Source organism: Panicum virgatum, chromosome 4K (genome assembly GCF_016808335.1).
Source record: "Panicum virgatum strain AP13 chromosome 4K, P.virgatum_v5, whole genome shotgun sequence".
In the NCBI taxonomy this organism is placed as follows: Eukaryota; Viridiplantae; Streptophyta; class Magnoliopsida; order Poales; family Poaceae; genus Panicum; species Panicum virgatum.
This window is the reverse complement of record NC_053139.1, coordinates 39115252-39137634: the sequence shown is the minus strand read 5'-3', so window position 1 is coordinate 39137634 and position 22383 is coordinate 39115252. Positions and strand designations below refer to the sequence as shown.

The 22383-nt window shown below is 45.5% G+C and overlaps 1 pseudogene; it reads left to right on the top strand.

The window, feature by feature from the left end:
• Positions 1-148: 148 nt before the first annotated feature.
• LOC120703939 lies at positions 149-22173 on the top strand (annotated as a pseudogene).
• The last annotated feature ends 210 nt before the right edge of the window (positions 22174-22383 follow it).

The following is a 22383-nucleotide window of genomic DNA, read 5'->3' as shown; positions in this document are numbered from 1 at the left end:
CCATCACAGCCCTGTATGCATTCTTTCTGAGTATAATTATATGATGCTGCACTTAAATATGTTTGTTTTTTTAACCCGTAGCGTTAGCACGGGCCAACTTACTAGTAAATTAGCAAGTGATCGAAGCAAGCAGAGCTAGCCGGGCGGCATGGTGGAGCAGCTCATCTCCACGGCCGTGCACGAGCAGCTGCCGGAGAAGTACGTCCGGCCGGAGACGCAGCGCCCGCGCCTCCACGAGGTCGTCTCTGACGCGCAGATCCCCGTGGTCGACCTCGCCGACCCCGACCGCGCCGCCGTCGTCGCCAGGATCGGCGAGGCCTGCAGCACCCACGGCTTCTTCCAGGTGCTCAACCATGGGGTGCCCGTGGAGCTGATGGACGCGATGCTGGCGGTGGCGTATGACTTCTTCCGGCTCCCGCCGGAGGAGAAGGCCAAGCACTACTCCGACAACCCGGCCAAGAAGATGCGCCTGTCCACCAGCTTCAACGTGTGCAAGGAGACGGTGCACAACTGACGCGACTACCTCCGCCTCCATTGCCACCCGCTCGAGCAGTACGTCCCCGACTAGCCGGCAAATCCGCCGGACTTCAGGTACAATACGATCGAATTGTTAAGGTCGTCTGTCGTTACTACAGTAGTACTTGTTTTGTGGTTGTCGGCCTCATGTTTCTGTTAGGTCCTTTAGATCAACTAGACCAAGAAAGAACCACTCATATTCATGTAGATGAACTCATACCTGCACAACTTGAGCTCCCATCTCTGTTTCTCCTTTTGTTCTTGCTTCTAGGACGTGTGGATCGGTAGAGGAGAGTCTATAGCGAAAATGGCCTCTCGTGCTATATTTCAATATAATGTTTTGGCGATTGATGACACACACAACACTTGTATATCTAGCTTGTAAGAAGCTTTGAGAGAGTGCTTTGTGCACTTGTATAGCTTAGTTCTTGAGAGAGCTAGCTTAAGAGAAGTCTTGCCGAGGCAAGCAAAGCATTCCCGTCGACGACCCTCCGACTGTGCAGCGGTGCCGGCACTTTGTACGGGGGAAGAGGATACCCCCTCCTTGGTGGAGAAGCTCCATGGTGGATTTCGGCCGGGTGACCGAGAGAGACGGTGGCGGTGCACGAGACTCGGTGTCTTGTGGGCACTTGCCTTTGCTTGCCGGGGCGCCTTGGTGGCCTAGTGCAAGACGGTGATCGGAAGAGCCTCGGTGTCCCGTGGACGTAGGCGTTTGAGCCGAACAACGTTACATGACCGTGTCTACTCGGAAGTTTGCATCCCTCTTGCCCTTACCACTTTACTTACCGTATTACGTTTCCGCATTTACTCTATCTTGCGTGCCTTTACTTTCCTAATTAGTTTGATTAGGATTGGCTATAGGTTGCAAGTCTTTTGGGGTAAGTAGAGAGTAGTATAGATAATTCATAACTAGCATGTGTAGGACGTGTTAGGTTTATCTTATGCAAGTAGTTTGAGCCCTAGGTTAGAAAGCGAATTAGCGACCCTAGTCACCCCCCTCCCCCTCTATGGTCAGACACTCCGGTGATCCTTACAATTGGTATCAGAGCTTGGTCTCACACCTCTTACGAGGATTAGCCAATTCTATTTGTAAATTTGTGAGAAAGCTCGTAGGAGACCCGTCGACTTCACCGTCGAGTGAGTATCATGTCCGGGGAAGGGATGAGTACCGATAGGGCTCCGTTTTTCGATGACACTGGTTTTCCACGATGGAAAGTGCTTATGCAAGCACACCTTCAAGCCCGGGGGCTTGATGTTTGGCGTGTCACCGAATTAGGCAAGAAAAATGAGACTAAGGCCGAGAGACAATATGATGCCATTGCAAAATCAATTCTATTGTCCGCCTTATGTGATAGTGTGTTTAATCGTGTTTATGCTTGTGAAGATGCTCATAAGCTATGGACGCAAATCGTCGAGAATCATGAGGGCACAAAGGATGTTGCCAATCAAAAATATCATATTCTCGGCGAGGAGCTTAGTAGCTTTAAACAACTTCCAAATGAAAATGCTCATGACATGTACTCACGATTAAATATTTTTGTCAATGAAATTAATGCCTTAGGTCTCAATCAAGTTGAGGATTGGGAGATTAACCGGAAGATCCTCCGAAGCCTTCACAAGCCCAACTACGACATCATCAACTCACTCTTGCAAAAATAAAACTTGGTCAAGCTTACACCCAACCAAGTCATCAATCAAATCATTGCTCATGAGTATAGTATGGGAATGACAAAGAAGGAGCAAGAGTCCACCTCTTATTCAAGCCGCAAAAGTCTTGCCGCCAAGCATTTATGCAAATATCAACCAAGGCGACAAGACTCATCAAGCTCAAGTGAAGAAGAAGAAGAAGAGGATGAGAGTGATGATGAATCAAGTTCAAGCGATGAAGATTATCCAAGGGCCGTGCTATACCATCATCGCAAGATTGCCGAGCATGTACATGAGCTCTATGAGCTTGGGTACAAAACTCTCATTAGAGTGAGTGTGGTTGGGATGGAGAAGATGGTGAAGAAAAAGAACAAATCAAGATCTCAAGCTCTCTCCACCATCTACAAGCCCAAGAAAAGTGGTGAAAGCTCAAGTCACAAGAAAAATTCCAAGAGCTCCACCACCCATCGCCCTCGGAGATCATCACCACCTCCCATGTGTCTCATGGTACAAGGTAATAACGATGTAAGTGATGACTCCTCCTCCAATGATGAATCCGATGTTGAAACTGATGAAATTAGTGAGATGATGACACTTCTCCATAATCAACAAGAACATCTCACTAAACAAAATAAAGAAATCAAAGCTCTCAAGGCTAAAGAAAAACTTCATGCCTCATTTGTCTCAAGATATGAGAACTTGCTAAACAAATACAATTTGTTAGACAATGAGCATGAAGAGCTTAAAATGAAATATAAGAGTCTTGAATCTAAAAGTGAATCATCATCGGATAAATCATTTCCTTGCAATATTCCTTGTGCTATTCCCATTGTCAAGGTAGATGTGTCTACCTCTTGTCATCTAACCCCTTGCAATGAGGATGTGGTTGTAGAAACATGTGATGATCTCATTGCCAAGGAGAATGATGAGCTCAAGCAAGAGGTAGAAAGGCTATATACAGACTTGAGGCGGCTCAAAGGAAAGTACACACAAGAGCAGGCCCAACATTCTCAAGATAACACCTCCGCGGGCATGAAGAAGCTTGAGAAGGGAGAAACCGTGACTTGCTTCAAGTGTTGCAAAGAAGGCCACAAGTCCTACCAATGCAAGGAGAAAGAGGGCAAAGCAAAGGGCAAAGAAAATGGCAAGCCCAAGAACTTGAACAAGAGCAAGAAGGGACACAAGAAGGCTAAGGAGATCAAGAAAAATACATCTCCAAACTTGAAGGCGTCATACATGTACACCAAGCCCACCCACAAGAACAAGCAAAAGAGCAACCACTACATACTTGAAAAGAAGAAGAATGGCAAGGTGGTAGCTCATGTCATGGGGTGAAGAACATATGGATGGAACCGGCCTATTTGGGTGCCCAAGGATATTATTCATACCATGGATGGCTCTCAAAAGGTTTGGATCCCTAAAACTTAGGCACCAAACAAGCACCACGGGGAATTTAGAGGCTTGGCATGGTTTGGGATGCATGAGTAGGGATGCATCATGCAAAGTTGAATTAAAGCCAAGTTGTGGATTAATGATTAGTGACCCAAATTCCCCTCCCCTACATATGAGGTAATGAGCAACGTAAAAGGATGATCTCAATTCATTTGATATCCTTCATGCATCATTGTAGCTCAATGCCTCTCTAGGATTGTGCATGATCTTATCTTTACCATTGGTATCTTTCATTTGATATGCCTTCCTAGAAATTTCACATGGTAGGTTATCCATGCCTTATTCATATCTTGTTGTAACCTACATGAGCTTAATTGATTCTCTCACATGGCATATGTCTTTCATAGCATATCTTGCATTTTGATATCTCTCATATTCGTGGTAAAAATACTTTTGATATCAATTGCTTGATTATGGTGCCATGATTAGCAAGTTATGAAGTTAAATCCCCATTATGTGAATTACAAGTGCATATATTTGTTTAAAGTGATTCAAACACTAATGCACACATTTAGGGAGAGCTAACTCTATAACTTACGTTTGTGTGACTAATATGCTTTACAAGTGCTATTTGTTGTAGTCACCTAGAGCTATCTCCATGAGTTCAAATTTCTTTTGAACACTACCCCTACAAGTCACAATTGGCATCACAATTGGTGTTAAGATAAGAAGTGCCACAAGCTTTGAAAAAGGGGGAGCTTGTTCAAACAAAGGAAGATATGCCAAATTTAGTGGGTATAACACTCTATCACTAGTAAATTCCTTTTGCTACTAATGCTCCTTGCTGTTAGTGGTTATGAAGTTTTTAGGTGTTTGATGACAAAGGGGGAGAAATGTACACTAAAAGCAAGCAAATAGTTTGGAGTAAATGATGCCATTAGCAAGGGGGAGGAATGGAAAATGCAATGCAAAAGGATGCATGGTGATAGGGGGAGGTACGTAGTCAATATGGGGGAGAAGTGCAATTTGATAATCCCATGGACTAAGGTACAAAATTTTCATTGCTCATATGGTTCAAACCATACAATTGTCTTACATTGGCCACAAGCCATTGTTTCACAATTGCTATCAAGCCGGAAGCATTTCGTCCTATGGACTAATCAAATGCCGGGGGCTTTTAAAATGAGCATTGAAATGTCATCCGAGCAAGCTAAGTAGTTTCTAACTTTTCAATTTGCTACCAATTTCTTATTCTAGCAATTCATCTTGTTTGCTTTGGTTGTGTTGTCATCAATCACCAAAAGGGGGGATTGTAGCGAAAATGGCCTCTCGTGCCATATTTCAATATAATGTTTTGGCGATTGATGACACACACAACACTTGGACTAATATATGTGTTAAGATGATCATTATCAGGCTTATAGGTCCAAGGGATGAAAAGATACAAAACCCCGAAGAAATCAGGTCGAAAGGACCAAGACAGAGGTAATTTGCACTCACCAATTAAACCGGCGTGAGGCAAATTACACTCACCGGTGCATTGGGCTCAGAGAAGACTCAGTTAGCAGAGTGCACCGGATGAACCGACGAGGAGTAGAGTGAAGGCGTCGGTGTAATAAACCCAGAAGCTGAGGATAGGGTTTTGCGTCGGTTGAACCGATGATGCCTGAAGATATACGCCGGTGCAGTTGTCTAGAAGGCTGGAAACTGGAAATACACTCACCGGTTGAACCGACGATGAAGATATTGAATACGTCGGTGCAATGGCAGAAGAAGACCAAGGAAAATGCATACATCGGTTGAACCGATGATGCACCGATCAATTACGTCGGTGTAGTTGGCCAGAGAGTTGGTTTTTCAGTTGATCAGAGAACAACTACGTTCACCGGTTGAACCGACGCTACATCGGTTAATTGCCCGTACAAGTAACGGCTAGTTTTTCAGTCGGGCAGATCACATTCACCGGTTGAATCGACGATGGCTATTGGGGTAGCGTCGGATTAACCGGCATTAGGTACTTTTCAGGCAGCTTTTCTCCAACGGCTATATTTGCTTGTGCTACCTATATATACCCCCCATGGCCGGTTGTCACACATGGTTGGAAGCCTCAAGAGCTGAAGAAAGTGCTGCCCAAGCAAAGATCCGTCACCAACCATCCTAGAAGTGCTTAGTGCTATATCTAGCTTGTAAGAAGCTTTGAGAGAGTGCTTTGTGCACTTGTATAGCTTAGTTCTTGAGAGAGCTAGCTTAAGAGAAGTCTTGCCGAGGCAAGCAAAGCATTCCCGTCGACGACCCTCCGACTGTGCAGCGGTGCCGGCACTTTGTACGGGGGAAGAGGATACCCCCTTCTTGGTGGAGAAGCTCCGTAGTGGATTTCGGCCGGGTGACCGAGAGAGACGGTGGCGGTGCACGAGACTCGGTGTCTTGTGGGCACTTGCCTTTGCTTGCCGGTGCGCCTTGGTGGCCTAGTGCAAGACGGTGATCGGAAGAGCCTCGGTGTCCCGTGGACGTAGGCGTTTGAGCCGAACAACGTTACATGACCGTATCTACTCGGGAGTTTGCATCCCTCTTGCCCTTACCACTTTACTTACCGTATTACGTTTCCGCATTTACTCTATCTTGCGTGCCTTTACTTTCCTAGTTAGTTTGATTAGGATTGGCTCTAGGTTGCAAGTCTTTTGGGGTAAGTAGAGAGTAGTATAGATAAGTCATAACTAGCATGTGTAGGACGTGTTAGGTTTATCTTATGCAAGTAGTTTGAGCCCTAGGTTAGAAAGCGAATTAGCGACCCTAGTCACCCCCTCCCCCTCTATGGTCAGACACCCCGATGATCCTTACAATTGGTATCAGAGCTTGGTCTCACACCTCTTACGAGGATTAGCCAATTCTATTTGTAAATTTGTGAGAAAGCTCGTAGGAGACCCGTCGACTTCACCGTCGAGTGAGTATCATGTCCGGGGAAGGGATGAGTACCGATAGGGCTCCGTTTTTCGATGACACTGGTTTTCCACGATGGAAAGTGCTTATGCAAGCACACCTTCAAGCCCGGAGGCTTGATGTTTGGCGTGTCACCGAATTAGGCAAGAAAAATGAGACTAAGGCCGAGAGACAATATGATGCCATTGCAAAATCAATTCTATTGTCCGCCTTATGTGATAGTGTGTTTAATCGTGTTTATGCTTGTGAAGATGCTCATAAGCTATGGACGCAAATCGTCGAGAATCATGAGGGCACAAAGGATGTTGCCAATCAAAAATATCATATTCTCGGCGAGGAGCTTAGTAGCTTTAAACAACTTCCAAATGAAAATGCTCATGACATGTACTCACGATTAAATATTCTTGTCAATGAAATTAATGCCTTAGGTCTCAATCAAGTTGAGGATTGGGAGATTAACCGGAAGATCCTCCAAAGCCTTCACAAGCCCAACTACGACATCATCAACTCACTCTTGCAAAAATAAAACTTGGTCAAGCTTACACCCAACCAAGTCATCAATCAAATCATTGCTCATGAGTATAGTATGGGAATGACAAAGAAGGAGCAAGAGTCCACCTCTTCTTCAAGCCGCAAAAGTCTTGCCGCCAAGCATTTATACGTACCATTGAACCTAGTAAATATAGCGTGCAATCAAATCATTGCAAGTCTTTTGGGGGTAAGTAGAGAGTAGTATAGATAAACCTTAGTTATAACTAGCATGTGTAGGACGTGTAAGGTTTATCTTATGCAAGTAGTTTGAGCCCTAAATTAGAAAGCGAATTAGCGACCCTATTCACCCCCTCCCCCTCTAGGGTCGGACACCCCGGTGATCCTTACAGAGTCCTTCCCATGGTTTCTGTGTGTTGGCTGTAATTGGGCAGCCTCAAGAGAGATAGAGAGGTTTCTTCAAACTTCTCTCTTCTTTTGGAGACCTCTCCCTCATATATATAGAGAGAGAGTCACAGCACCATGGGGGGACCCACCTGTCAGTTGGATATTTTTGCCCCCAATCAAGGCAATAACAATTTGCCTTTTGCTTCTTTGCTGCCTTTGGCATTAGCCTGGCAGATCAATCCAACATTCTCCCCCTTGATCGTAAGGCTAATCTTATAAGTCCACTTTTCAACAAAATGACATACCAAGATAAAAGGATTACAATAGTCAATTATACGTACCATTGAACCCAGTAAATATAGCGTGCCATCTCATATCAAATGAACTTCTTTAACTTAGGAGCTCCAAAACTTACTCTTTATCGTTATGCAAAACTTATGGATTCATTTCTCAAAAGATGGTACACCAGACCAATCAATCACTGCAGTCAATTAAGTACCATAGGACTAAGTGACTATGGTTCCCGTTCAAAATCAAAATGATTCCTCTTAGGCTTATGGGGAGATGATGCTACAATAGTCCCAGAGTGTAGTTTGTTTTCATATACATACACATATCCTTATGAACTTTATGTGCGCACTTCCAAAATTGAAAATCAAATATGTTTCCAGAATCATGATTTGTCCCTGAATACTAGGGTGCCATTTAATCTTTATGCCGGCAATCTTTGTAAGGCAAGCCTCTTAAATTATGATACTCAGCACTTATATCTTAGTACTTAACTCTTACATATACTGAGCATCAACATTAGTCTTATAAAATGCTCAACACTTATATCTTCAATACTTATTTGTTGAGCAGTAAAACTTAAAATCTTAATACATCATTAAGGCCTTGAAACATATAATGTTTGATTCTGGAATATTTTGAAATCAATCTTTCACAATGTCCTGGGTCTGGCAATACCCTTTGACATTTACTCGAATAGAACAGCACTCTTTACATAATGAGTTCCAGGATAAATTACTCAAGAAATTTCTTACTCTCTTAGAATAATATGGATTAGGGACATAAACCCATATCTAAGAAAATATTAGGATTAAAACAAGTCACAACTTAATCTGTATCTTAAATGATGCCTTGAGTTGGGTGAAGACATTCCACAAATATGGCTCCCCCGCAAGGGTGCAACTTTTGTGGACGTTAATGCACCTTTGCCAAGAAACATTATTGTTTGAACATCTCATAACACAATGGTTATTAGACTTTCTTAAAAGTGAGCATGTAATCCCTTAGTGCTATACTTATAGCACAAAACTTCTTTAGCACTTATGCCAACAGGCAGTGTATTCTGAACAATTTTCCAGGGGTCCAATCCTAGACTTATGTTTGCCAGATATCCCGGACTTTAAAATTTGAGGGCATATCATAACTTAGGTATATACATCACTTATGTCTGCCACAACATAAGAGAACTTATTATTGCCCTTAAAGGGAGTAAACATAGTTTTGGGGATAATACTTAATACTCCCATTTTCTGGACCAATCTTGGTGAATCTTAATACTCAAATAACGTAAGAAACATCACCAAGAATAAACTTAATTCCCTGAGGATAAAACTCATTCCTTATAATATACAATATCCCTATTGCTTATTGCCAACAAGACGTTGACTAATCTAAATTTCTTATTGAACTTTATTTCATCATTCTAAATGTTTATACCCTCAAAGCAATGTGCAATAATAAGCACTTCTTTTCTTTAATATATTTTATCATAATAATCAATTCCTTATTTTACATGAACATTATCTAATGAACATAAAATTGTATCTTTCATTATTTCATTTCATAGTCATATTTAGGCATTGTCTCTATTAAAAGAAACTTAACATAAGTATGAGAAAATTACAAACTTCCATTCCATGAGATAGAAAGGATTCTTAAAACATATATCTTAGTTAGGAGGCAATTATGTGAGACTTATTGGGCCATTAGCATTAAAAGATAGATCTAATTATACTTTAGTCACTTTTGTCTTAATGTCAGTTTGAACCCTTATACTTTAGGCAATTAATTAGACTTCGTACGCCGACAAACACTTATTCTTAATAACCCTTAATGTCATTGACTAAAACTTTTGATTCAGTCAAATACTTTAAACAATATTAGTAACTATATTCCTTCTAAAATATAATGGAAACTAAGTAACAAAATCAAGATACTAAATACAAAATCCCCACATATGCATAAGTGTCTTAAATTTTAATATCTTTCACAACATAATTATGTAAAGGAATTACTTAAAGAAATGAAATATAGACATACCTGATAAAGTATTTCCTTCTTTTATTCTTAGTGGGAAGTTCAACTCTCCCCCTCGAAATATGGACTAAGCGATAGAGTCATATTTCGATGAACTTTCATAACAAATATTTCATATTAATGGGATAACGGATGCGATAACTTTATGCTAATGGAAAAATTTTCCAATAGCCTAACATTAACCTCCGATCCACTTTCAACACTTGAGAGCTTTATCTTAAAACTTTCATATTCATGAGGCCATAAAATCATCATACTCATAATTTCTTATGAGCATAAATTTATTTGAGCTTCAACCATAATGCTTTGTGATTGTCGACATGATAAAATGAACGGTCCCAATTGACCCTTTATATCTTAGTTTTATTCTTATGATCCCTAGACTTTGAGAATTACTTCCCCATTAGTTGCCAAAGAAATCATAGCATAATTATATCGAGGAATTTGCTCCCGCAGATCCTTACTGGTTTTGATCATAAGATATATATTTCTTTAGATTGCTTCATTAGACAAGAAATCCATTAGGTTTCTCATCATTTTCATAATCATCAAGATTTTTCTAATAGGAGCTTATTGCGTTTTCGCACGCAATCATAATCAATGACCTCATGAACAATGAGTGCATAAGCACTAGGCATATTTCTTATTGAGGGTACTTAAACTAGCCAATAGAATTATGGCTAAATTCAAAACATCATCAATAGGGATACTTTAATTGATAATTTTGACAAGACTTAATCATTCTACTTTGTATCACCTCTGGACAGAAACAAAATAGATCATAACATGAAAATAAACATCAATAATTTATCTTATTATTATAGGCATAAAATTTCTTATGTAAATATTAATATTCAGGGAATATTACATTAATATAATCAACTTTGGTCATACTTGAGACTTTAAAACTTAATTGATCTGGAAGTTAAATAATGACACATGAATATAAACAGCTTTAGTCAAAATAAAGCCATAAGTCACATATATAATCATAAAACTTATCAAGTCTCAAGAATACTTTAATCAGAGGTATTTAGTTGCGGAAGCGTAAACATTAGTTACTAATATTCATTTATTGTTACAAAAACTTTTTGCCTTTAGCATAATTCCCCAATTATACATCGATCATGTGGCCTTATATAAGAAAAGTCTAAAAGCCATTCATGCATTAAAATTTTTCCAGATCATTAACTTCTTTTATTGATCGAATCCACATCAGCTTTGGCCAGAAGTAGACAGAAACAACAAAATTCTGTGAACAAGTATTCATTAATCAGCTTTGACCAGAATAATAAATACAAGTCACACTTTATTTGACTTTCATCTTCTTTTACTGATCTTAGCCCACATCAGCTTTGGCCAGAAATGGACAAGAGCAGCAAAATTTTGTGGTCAGATATTCATCAATCAGCTTTGGCCAGAATGACAAATATAAGCTACACTTGATTAAAATCACATGTCTCCGTGTACTTCTTTTATTAAACTAGTCCACATCAGCTTTGGCCAGAAATAGACAAGAACAATAAAATTTTGTGGACAAGTATTTATCAATCAGCTTTGGCCAGAATAATAAATACAAGCCACCTTTATGTAATTTGAGACATGTTTAATGAAAAATAACATAATTAAATATTCATGGCTTAAGGACATGAATCCATTATTAATGGGCAATAAATTATGACACTTTCATGATTATACACAGCTTTGATTGGTATATAACCATGAAAGGTTAACATTAGTATACTTAAGCCCAATACTTTAGTCCAGAACTAAATTTTCTATTGGTTTGATCATGATCTGGACTCTTAAGTAATCATAAGAGGCCACTTATTTTTCTTAAGAATAAATCAATCATTAATATTAAATTCAGAGAACTCATTTATCATAAAAGGCATTATTCAAACAATACACCATTTTGGGCAACTAATATTAATTTCTTTATTTTGGGCTATTCATTATAAATAAAAGGGACATAATTTCTAATTATGGAGAATAAGTATAAATGGGTAAAAACCTAATTTTGTTGCCCAAAATAATAATATTTAATCTTAAATCATGAATCATATTAGTCTATGCCCCTAATATTTTATGGGCAAAAAGCTCATAACTTTATTAAAATAATTTCATAAAATAATACTATATTACTATTATTTTTTAAGCACAAAAGATTAACTTAATGAAATAAACATAATTGATAATATAATAAAATTAATAAAACATATGAACATACTTTAATATAAATAAGCCCAAAATATTCTTCAATTTAGCACAATAAAGCATTTGGGCCCATTACTATGCAACCATATCTTACAAAATAAAAGAGAAAACTTTATTTTTCTTTAGTGGGCCATAACCAACCGAGCTGGGCCATATTTGGCCCAACCCGCTAACATGCACCGCCCTTCTCACCTGGGCTCCAGGCCCAACAAACTAGGCCTGGGCTCGGAAAGCGGTGCGCCCCGCCGGCCTGCTCGACCCGTGCCCGGAGCCAGCTGCTCCAAGCCGTCCATCGCATTGGACGGCCGGGAGCTCGCCCACGCGGGTCAAAACCGGGTCCCAGCCGCCCCCCGCGGAACCCTAGCCCCACTTCTTTCTCCTTCCTCTCTTACTCACTCAACGGCAGCGGCGGCGGCAGCAGAGCGGCCGGCGCGGCGGCGCATGCGCACCCCGGGCAGAGGGAGCTGGTGGCACTGCAGAGGCCCGCTCGCCGGAGTCATGTGCGGCCAAGGCCCGGCACGTGGCTCTGTCGAGCGGCGCTTGACAGTGCTCTGAGGCTCCGCTCGCATGCGAGCGTGGTAGCCCGTGGCGGCGGCGGCCCCCTTATGGCAGCGCACACGATGGGAGCCGACATCGAAGCAGACCAGGGGACTGCTCGGGGATCGAGCCCCGGAGCGTGTGCCCACTTAGAGGTGGCGGCCATGGTGGTGCCGTGGTCGACGACAGCCATGGTGGCCCTAACGTACGTCCGCCGTTTTTTTTAAGCTTAGGGTTAGGCTTAGGGTTCAAGAATTTGGGGGTTTTTTCTTTAATTTGGCTATGGCTAGGGTTTCGGGATTTGGATATTTTGGAGCATTATCTTAGGATTTACTTAATTGATCCAATTCCCCACTTCATGATGTATCAACCGAAATCCTAGGTCACCTGAGCCAGAAACTCAATCACATGATTGTTCTGATGCAGCAGGTAACTCATGATTTGAGCTTGAACTTAGCTAATTTAGGTCTTAATTGATATGAACTTCATGAACAGCATGAACATAAGCATGAAATTAATGATAGTAACATGAAATTCATAATGATTTGCTTGCACAGCACATATAGTAAGGGAAGAACATGAACATGAGTTTTTTTAACATGAAAATTGAACACTTAGAGGATTCAATCTTGCTGCTAGGTGGCTCTGATACCATTGTTAGGTCCTTTAGATCAACTAGACCAAGAAAGAATCACTCATATTCATGTAGATGAACTCATATCTGCACAACTTGAGCTCCCATCTCTGTTTCTCCTTTTGTTCTTGCTTCTAGAACGTGTGGATCGGTAGAGGAGAGTCATTCCCATGGTTTCTGTGTGTTGTCTGTAATTGGGCAGCCTCAAGAGAGATAGAGAGGTTTCTTCAAACTTCTCTATTCTTTTGGAGATCTCTCCCTCATATATATATAGAGAGTCACAGCACCATGGGGGGGCCCACCTGTCAGTTGGATATTTTTGCCCCCAATCAAGGCAATAAGCAATTTGCCTTTTGTTTCTTTGCTGCCTTTGGCATTAGTCTGGCAGATCAATCCAACAGTTTCATGTCGCCTTGCTTAATGAGCATCACTTACCTAATTTTACATTCCTAGGGAGACGCACACTTAGCTTTTTAAACCCCTAATTAAGCACGTACACCAAAGCAAATTATTATTGGTACGCTGCTGATTATTGAGTACTATACTAACGCGCCAGGAATTGGCGCGCGCTCATGCGTCGCGGCCCCACGTGGGCCCGGGGCACTGTTCATCATTTAAAAAAATAATAAAATGTACTGTTCATGTGGGGGCCGGGGGTACTGTTAATAATAAAAATAATAATAAATTACTATTCATGTGGGCCCCCGGTACTGTTCATAATAAAAAAATATAATTCGAAATTAAAAATAAAAAAATTAAAAAGTGGCCCCATGTGTTTAAATGTTTAGTTTTTTATGAAAAAAAATTATATACTACATTTACCTCTATTATATATTGGATTTTATTTTCACTTTGTGAACTCGCAAAATATAATTGAATCATACATTCATTTCTAACCCTATCATTTTTCCTACCAAAATTAATAATTAGTGTAAGCTAATCCATCAATTATATCTACTAACATACACAAAATAAATTCTTCTATGTACTATTTATACAGGGCCCACACATGGGCCCTGTGTGTTATTTAGGTGTTACCCACATAATATTCAATTGGAATCCACCCACAAAATATATTTAATTATTTATTTACATGAAAACAATAACCATATTTCATACACTACGTCTACACGTGCTAGCCCCTACTACTTATTGGATTTTAATTCCACTTCATAAACTCGCAAAATATAATTATATGACAATCTATCAACTATACCTATCACACTTCATTCAATACATCAATACGTTGCCAAAATATATCAACACGATATTGCTTTAACTGTAATATACGATAATATATTTTTATTATTATTTTACATCAAATCTTTTGCTACAGGCGCGCAAAGCGCGCCAACCTGCCTAGTTTCTTTAAAGGAAGTGCGACAAGTTCAAAGGAGGAGTAGATTATTGCATCCAAAGTTGAGTAGCGGTCGCTACTCAGCTTCTTTCCTTCCCCCCCCCCCCCCCCCACGCTACTCAGCTTCTTTCCTTCCCCCCCCCCCCCCCCCCCCAAGACTCCACTATGCAAATCTTCTTCAAACTTTTGGAACCGTTTCTTGGTTCATTTCCTCGTGAGACCGATCACTCAAGCGCTGAACAATGCAATATTTGAAAGCGACGAACCAGTAGCCACCACCATGTAGCTAGGATGTAGCTAGCTTGGACGGCTCTAGCATGTGCTGGAGATGCATGCACCGCCAGTTTTTAAAGCGTTCCTAGGACGGACAGATAGAGCTCCTGCCGCTCAGCAAACAGGAATGCCAAAATTGGTTTTGTTTGGATCTCCTAGCGCACACAAACCGAGAAAGAAATCTCGCATGCATAGAGTACTAAGGGCCCGTTTGGAAGACCTCCGGCTCCTCGAAAAACAGCTCTGGCTCCAGCTTCTCTGGTAGAGTGGCTTCTCGGGTGGAGCCAAAGTCGTTTTGAAAAACATTTGGCAAAACAGCTCCACCAGTTGGATTGAGGTTGTGAAATGTCTAAACTGCCCTTTCTTTTTTTCTTTTTTCTTTTTTTTCCATTTGCTTTCTTTTCCTTTATTTCCCCTCCTTTTCTTTTCCTCTCCCTTTTCCTTTTTCCCCTCCTCCTCCTTATCCATTCGGCACACCTCCCCGGCGCCCGCCTCGCTCTCGCCGCCGCCCAACCCCCCCCCCCCGCCTCGCTCTCGCCGCTGCCGGCTCCCTCCCCAGCCTCATGATCTCGCCGCCGGCGGCCCTCTCCCCGGCCTCGAGCTCCCGCCGGCGGCCCCCTCCCCCGCCTCGAGCTCGCACCGGCGGCGTCTCCCTCCCCGGACTTCCACATCCGTCTTCCACCTCCGGCGCCCTCTCCTTCCACATCCGCCGTCCGCCTCCTCTCCGCCCGACGCTGCAGCCGCACGCCCAGCGCCCCTCCCTCCCTCCCTCCCAGCACCGCTCCCGCCCATGTCTGACGGTCGACGCCGCCGCTCCAGCGCCCGGCGCCGCTCTCGAAAATCATCGCCGCTCCTGCTAGTGGGCCCATCGAGGGCACCGGTGGAAACATAGGGGTGGAGCCGCGAGGAGCTACGTTTTGGTGGCTCCACCCCTTGTGTGGAAGCTGCTACGGGCTCCAAGTGCGGCTTCAAGTCTGGAGCGGCTCCATTTTTTACCCTTTGGCAGGGCTCCGGCTGGAGCTGGGTTTGGACCCGGTTTGGGAGCCCTGCCAAAGAGGTCCTAAATGAAGTCTATTTACAAAATCTTTTTAGGGATGGATATAACTTTTCGCAACGAATCTAATGACGGTAATTAATCGATTATTGGCTACAGTGATGCTACAGTAATCATCCTCTAAACACGCGATCAAAGGCATCGTTAGATTCTTCAGGGTTCCTAACGCAGGGGTTCTGAAGTTAGTTTTGTAAACTGACTTTATTTAACACCATAATTAGCAGTCAATGTTTTCTAACACTCACTAGCGCTGAGAACCAAACAGGGCCATTGCGAGGCGTGGTCCACCACTTGCCTAGTTCTAGTTCTACTGCTCCGTACTGGAAGTAGTAGCTCATACCAATAGCATGAATGCAGCGATCAGCCACCTCAACAAGAAGAACGAGTTGTTGATGGGGTTTAATCTGTGTGCTGTTGTTGATGGTGGCGACGCACAGGGAGATGTCCGGGCGCTCGGGTTCCGGCAGTACGCGGCCATCTCCGCGAGCCTGGGCCTGGAGGAGGAGTAGGTAAAGGCGGCGCTGGGCGAGCAGGAGCAGCACATGGCGGTCAACTTCTACCCCAAGTGCCCGGCGCCGGACCTCACCTTCGGTCTCCCCGCGCAAACGGACCCCAACGCCCTCACCATCCTGCTCATGAACCAGCAGGTGCCCGGCCTGCAGGTGCTCAAGGAAGGCCGCTGGATCGCCGTCAACCCACGCCCCAACGCGTTCGTCATCAACATCGGGGACCAGCTGCAGGTACCGTACGGTGAAACTGAAACCCTTTGGCTTCTCATCTCAGTGAAATAAACCAGCAGAAATTCCAATGTTTCCAGTGGTAACTGAATTGAATCCTGTGCCCGCAGGCGCTGAGTAACGGCAGGTACAAGAGCGTGTGGCACCGCGCGGTGGTGAACGCCGACAGGCCGAGGATGTCGGTGGCCTCGTTCCTGTGCCCGTGCAACGACGTGCTCCTCCGCCCCGCCGCCAAGCTCGTCTGCGACGGCTCGCCGGCAGTCTACAGAGACTACACCTACGCCGAGTACTACAGCAAGTACAGTTGGCCCCTGCGCATGGGCGCAGCCAGGAATTTATTTTTTTATTATTAGAGGGGCCAATCATGCTAATTTATAGAAAAATTTAATCAAAATTTAAATTTCCAATGCAAATTCGGGGGCCATAGGGGGCCAGGCCCCTGCCCGCCCCCCTACGCCCATGCCCCCGCGTCGCCCCACGTAGGCGACTCGGGCGGACCCCCGAATCCCCCACCGCCGCCCCTCCGCCGCCGCAGCATCTCGCCGCGCCGCCGCCTGAGCGGGCCACCGAAAGCCCGTGCGGCTCGCAATGAGGGTGGCGGTGGGGCTCCTTCCCCTTCCTCTGGTGGATCTGGGCGGGCGCGACCGCCGCAGCCACCGGAGGGTGCTCACAGGTGTGGGTTGTCTCCCACGGCGACAGAGCTCAAGGGCCACGGATCCGGCATGGCGCCGGTCGGATCCGGTGGCTGCGCGCGGGGGGCGCGGTTCTTGGCCGGCGGCGGAGTGCCGCGGCAGCCGGGGACGGCGGGGCGGTTTCGGTGGAGGCGAGTGTGCGGCAGCTCGGTGTGGAAGGGGCTGGCAACGGTGGCGGCAGGTGGAGGCCTCCGAGGCCGCCGGATCTGGGCGTCTCGGCGGGCGGGTGGTGGCTGCGGACTGCGGGCAAGGCCGGGGATGTCCCGGTGGGCGGCGAACGAGGCGGGCGGCGCGTCATGTGAGGTTGCGGCGGGCCGGTGGTGCTGCCGAGGTATGGGTGCAGCTGGCGGTGGCAGTGGCGGCGAGCAGGCTGCGCGCGGCCGCCGCAGGAGGAGGCCGGCCGTGGGTTGCGGCTGGTGAGGCGCGACGAGGCCCCGGAAGGCTGCGCTGCGCGGTGGCTGTTCATGTGGCTGCGATGTGCGGCAGCGCGACTGACGGCGGCACGGTACAAGGTGGTGCGAGTTGGCCGTGGCGCGTGATGGCTTGGTGGCGCCGCCGGCCCTAGGAAGATTTCCATGGTTTGCCGGCTGTGGGCGTAAAGCTAGGGACGAGATTCTCCAGGCGAAAGTCTCAACGGCTTCTTGCTGGTGGCGATGACGACGGCGCCCGAGGGCGTCGTTCTCCCTGTTGGGGGCGTCATCTTAGAGCTCATCCCTCCTGCGCGGGTTTCTCTGGGTGAAAATCCTGTCCACTTCTTGGACGAGCGACGGCGGCGCCATTGGCGTCGTTACCTTCTTGGAGGCATCGTTGGCTACGACGGAACTGCCAAATTAAAACTCTAAATTAAGCATACTGGTCGTCATTTGAACACATCGGATGCATTAGCTTAATAGTTTAATTTGACGGTCCTTCCTCAACCCACGGCCCGATCGAAACAACACCGGTAGTCCCACGCGAAGGCGGGCGCAGATGGTACAAGCACGACAAATACTTGAAAATATACAACAAAACGACATGATAGGAATACACGACTTTTACAAACGGGTTCAAATACAAAAGTTTTACAAACCTGGTTCAAATACATACATAACTTACATACGCTACAAGTTTTACAAGAGATGCTTCCAAAGTCGATAAGATAAGAAAAGAACTACACTAATACTAACTACTCCAGTTCAGATTCTATACAACCGGTCAGACCAGTTCACTCAACCGGTCAGACCGGCCTCTAAGAGCCAACCCGAGACCACCGTTCAGACCGGTCCACGCAAAACTGCAAGGATGCACCCTCAGCCCTAGAGCGTGCAAACCACCGACCCCCTAGTCTACTTCTCTCGATCCACCACTTCCCACTCCTCTGCATCTCTGCGGATAAACTTGACACAGCAGGGGCAAAAATCAACGTCCGGGTGACCTGAAATAAAATTTGGTGGCAACAAACCCTGAGCAACTAATACTCAGCAAAACTTACCCGACCAGTGGGTATAACTTAGCCCACATATCTAGACATGCACGACATTTGGCTGGTGGTTATTTTACAGAAAGAGCGACTAAAGTAATTCCTTACTTTCATTATTTTAGCCTAGATTCTATATAAATTATCTCTAATCTAATATTTGCATGAACCAACTATAGCAAACATGGTGGCGCAATCAAAATAATTCAAAGTGTTCAACATATATGTGTGTGTGTAACTCACATTCTAACATTTTGCTACGATGCAGCAAAGAGATCAAGGCCCTCATAACCGCGAGACATGGCGAATCGATTCGATTTAACCTTACAAGGTGGACCTAGCCAACACGGCACGTATAAGCCCCGTCGGACCACACGCATCAACCCTTCCCCTCCCCGCCTCGAACTACAGGACCGCCCCACCATCATATGGTCAGCCGAGCTCAACGTGAGACCACCAAAAGTAAATACAGGCATCCCCTTTTCTCCGCGACTACTCGACCACCCCAGGAGGTGAGTTGAAGTCATGTACTTTCGAAACAAGGCAGTACTAGGCTTACCGGTTTCGACTACCTCCTACTCCCGGCATGCGGTTAGTACAATTCAATCCCCGATCAGCACTGCCGACAACGGACGGTCCTTAATCGACACAGATGGGGCTAAGCCACCCAGGAACCCTGTCCTGCTGCCATACCTTTACATCGTCATCATTTCCCCGTCCGGTCTCACATTTTCCATTTATCCCATATCATAATCATATACTCATGTACTAGAATAGCAACATTTCCTATATCTCGCAAGTAACCGGAAATTACTCGACTTCTAAATATCCTATATCTCGCGAGTGACCCAAAATCACTCGGGTTCTATCGAGAACTATTAAGTATAGCAGTGCTAACGACCTATACATACTAGTATAAACCCAAGGGAACCTAGGGATCATACAACTAAGGTTCCAAACAATTCCTAAACCTAATGCACAAGTAATAGAGACATATATAGGTGTCATAATTTTGAAATAGTAGGATGTGCACCGGGGCTTGCCTTGAGTCTGCTGCTCTGCGCTAGGGTTAGTCGGGCCTTGGGCCGACTCCACGCGAATCTCCTGCTGTGGGGCTTGCCCCTGCGGCTCCTGTGGCTCCGCAACCACTTCGTACACCACCTCCTCCGCCGCGGCTGCTACACGTGTGCATATGCATATGACATGAGAATGCATGCATGATTTATAAAAATTACAAGTAACTAATAGTCAAAATAATTTCTAACCAATTGTACCAACTACTCTGACTTTCACCCTCTCAGCCAACACCCCACCGGTCAGACCAGTCCATCTAACCGGTCAGACCGGTCACACTTAACCCAGCCGCACCACCGGTCAGACCGGTCCCTCCGACCGATCAGACCGGTCCCTCCGACCGATCAGACCGGTACTAACCAGAGCAAAAATTAGAACCCAAGTCGCGGCTAAACTAGCCCACCAAAACTCAATCCCTTCTATGCACTAGTTCAGAGGTGCATATAGATGATCTTGACCCAAAGAAATCAACTAAAACCCTCTAGAAAGATGGATTCACCCAACCCTAGGTGACATACCTTGTATGAGTAAACTAGCCCTCCAAATTCTAAATCCCTCCTATGCTTTAGTTCACTATTATAGCTAGAGGTGTCTGACCAAAGGGGTTCACTTATAACCACCTAGAAAAGGAGATCAACTCAACCCTAGCTTGTTTACCTTGAATGGGCTCCTCCCCCATGAAGAACTTGGATTCCACTTCACCCCAGGAAGGAGTACATGATAGGGATGATCCTTGACCCCGATTTGAAGCTTCCCCACACCTTGGATTCGATTTGGGGTGAGGGATTTGAGAGTGAGGGTTTGGGGAGGGGGAGCTCTGGTAGGGAGCGTGAGGAAGCTGAGGGAGGTGGGTGAGGGAGTGATCTGGTGAGTGAGAGAGAGAGAGGTTTAAATGATGTGGGGCCCAGCAAAACGGATGGCTCATCTCCAACCAGTCAGACCGGTTGCCCAGACCGGTCTGGCGCTGCTGACAGAAGAGTTTTTGATCAGTGGTTTGTCGCGTGAGTTAGAACTAATGGCCATTATTAACTTTAATTACAGAGGATTAACACCTAGGTGTTACATTGGTGGAGACCCATCTCGGCCAGACGGTGGATGGCTTGCTGGTGGCTTGGCGGGGCGGCTTGGTGCAGGTGGCGAGCTCAAAGGGGGTTGCCGAGCTCATGCGGTGGCGACCAAAATCAGGTTGGCGGCCGGGGGTCGTCACATGGATGTTGGTTTTGGCTGCTTGCAGCGGACTGCAGCGGTTGGCATTGCTTGGCAACTGTCAGTGCGGCGTCGGACTGCGTCGGAGGGCGGCGCTTGCAGCACCAATATCGTGGGACGGCTTGGCTTGCAGCGGACTGCGGCGGGTTGCTCAACCTTGCTTGGTGACTCCGGTGTGGTACATCGTCGAAAGATGGCGCAAGCGACAACTTGGCTTGCTAGTTTGGCGGCGGTGGCTTTTGCGTGGGTGGCGCAACGAGATGCAGTTGTCCGGCGGGCACGATTCGACTATTTGATGGGGATCTTGGAACCCGGGGCAACACCATTCATCATCCTGATGGCGATATAAGCAGTGGCGGAGGCAGCGGTGGGGCGGGAGGGGCTCAAGCCCCCCTACCGCTGTAATCTCCATGAAGCCCCCCCTAAGCCCCTCCTACAAATTTGAGAAGGAATAAGAAGGAGGGGAGGGGCTAGAGGAGGAAGAAGGGGAAGCAACCCCTCCTGTCGTGATTCCTGGCTCCGCCACTGGATATAAGGAACGGATCCGTGACACGGAGTACTGTGGCGGATGTGGCGAGGCCCCCGCGTGCGGTGTCTTCTGCATGGCGACGAGAGTGAGGAGAAGGTCCAACGACGGATGTGGCGAGGCCCCCGCGTGTTGTGTCTTCGCGGTGGTGACGGTGAGGCAGCCGCGAGAGGTTCGGAATCGGTGGTTTTCACTCTATCGGATGGTGTATGGTGGGGCAATGGCATTACGGCGACAGGTCCTGCATGGCGGTGGCCTTCTCAGTGTGGTGCAGTCTGTTTTTCTTGACTTCTTATCGACGTGAGATCGTGTTTCGACGGCGACTTCCTGGGCAGGTGAAGGTTGGTAGCCGCGGCATTGCTCGGCCGTCGTGGATCTGCAGTTTTGAGTGTTTACCCGTGTTGATGCCCCAATCCAACCGGTCAGAGTTGAGGTGTGGAGTTCCTCAGGAGAGTTGAGTTGCGGAGTTCCCCGTATTGACGTCCCAATCCAACCGGGGAGTCTTCTTCTTTTGTTTCTTTTCTTTTTCTCTGCCTATGGTCTTCCAGGACTGTAGTCTTGTATTTTTTCTGCTATATCAATAGAAACTCGCACTATTTTGTGCGATTCGTTCAAAAAAAAGTACTACAGCAAGTTCTGGAGCAGGTTACTTCAAAAAAAAAGTTCTAGAGCAGGAACCTGGACCAGGAGCACTGCCTGGAGCTCTTCAGAACCTAGCAGCCACAGAGATCGATGTTTCCATCGGAAAGAAGAAGAAGAAAAAAAACTATACTCCTAGAACAGTTGTTACTGGCGGCTCCGATGGTCCTAGCAAGCATCTGGTTTTGGGCCATAGTTTGCATTGTCAGGGACCTCTTTTCATCAGCTTTCCTCCGCAGAAACTGGTTTTGGGCTCCGATAGCTCACACACGTGCTGCAGATTCTCCT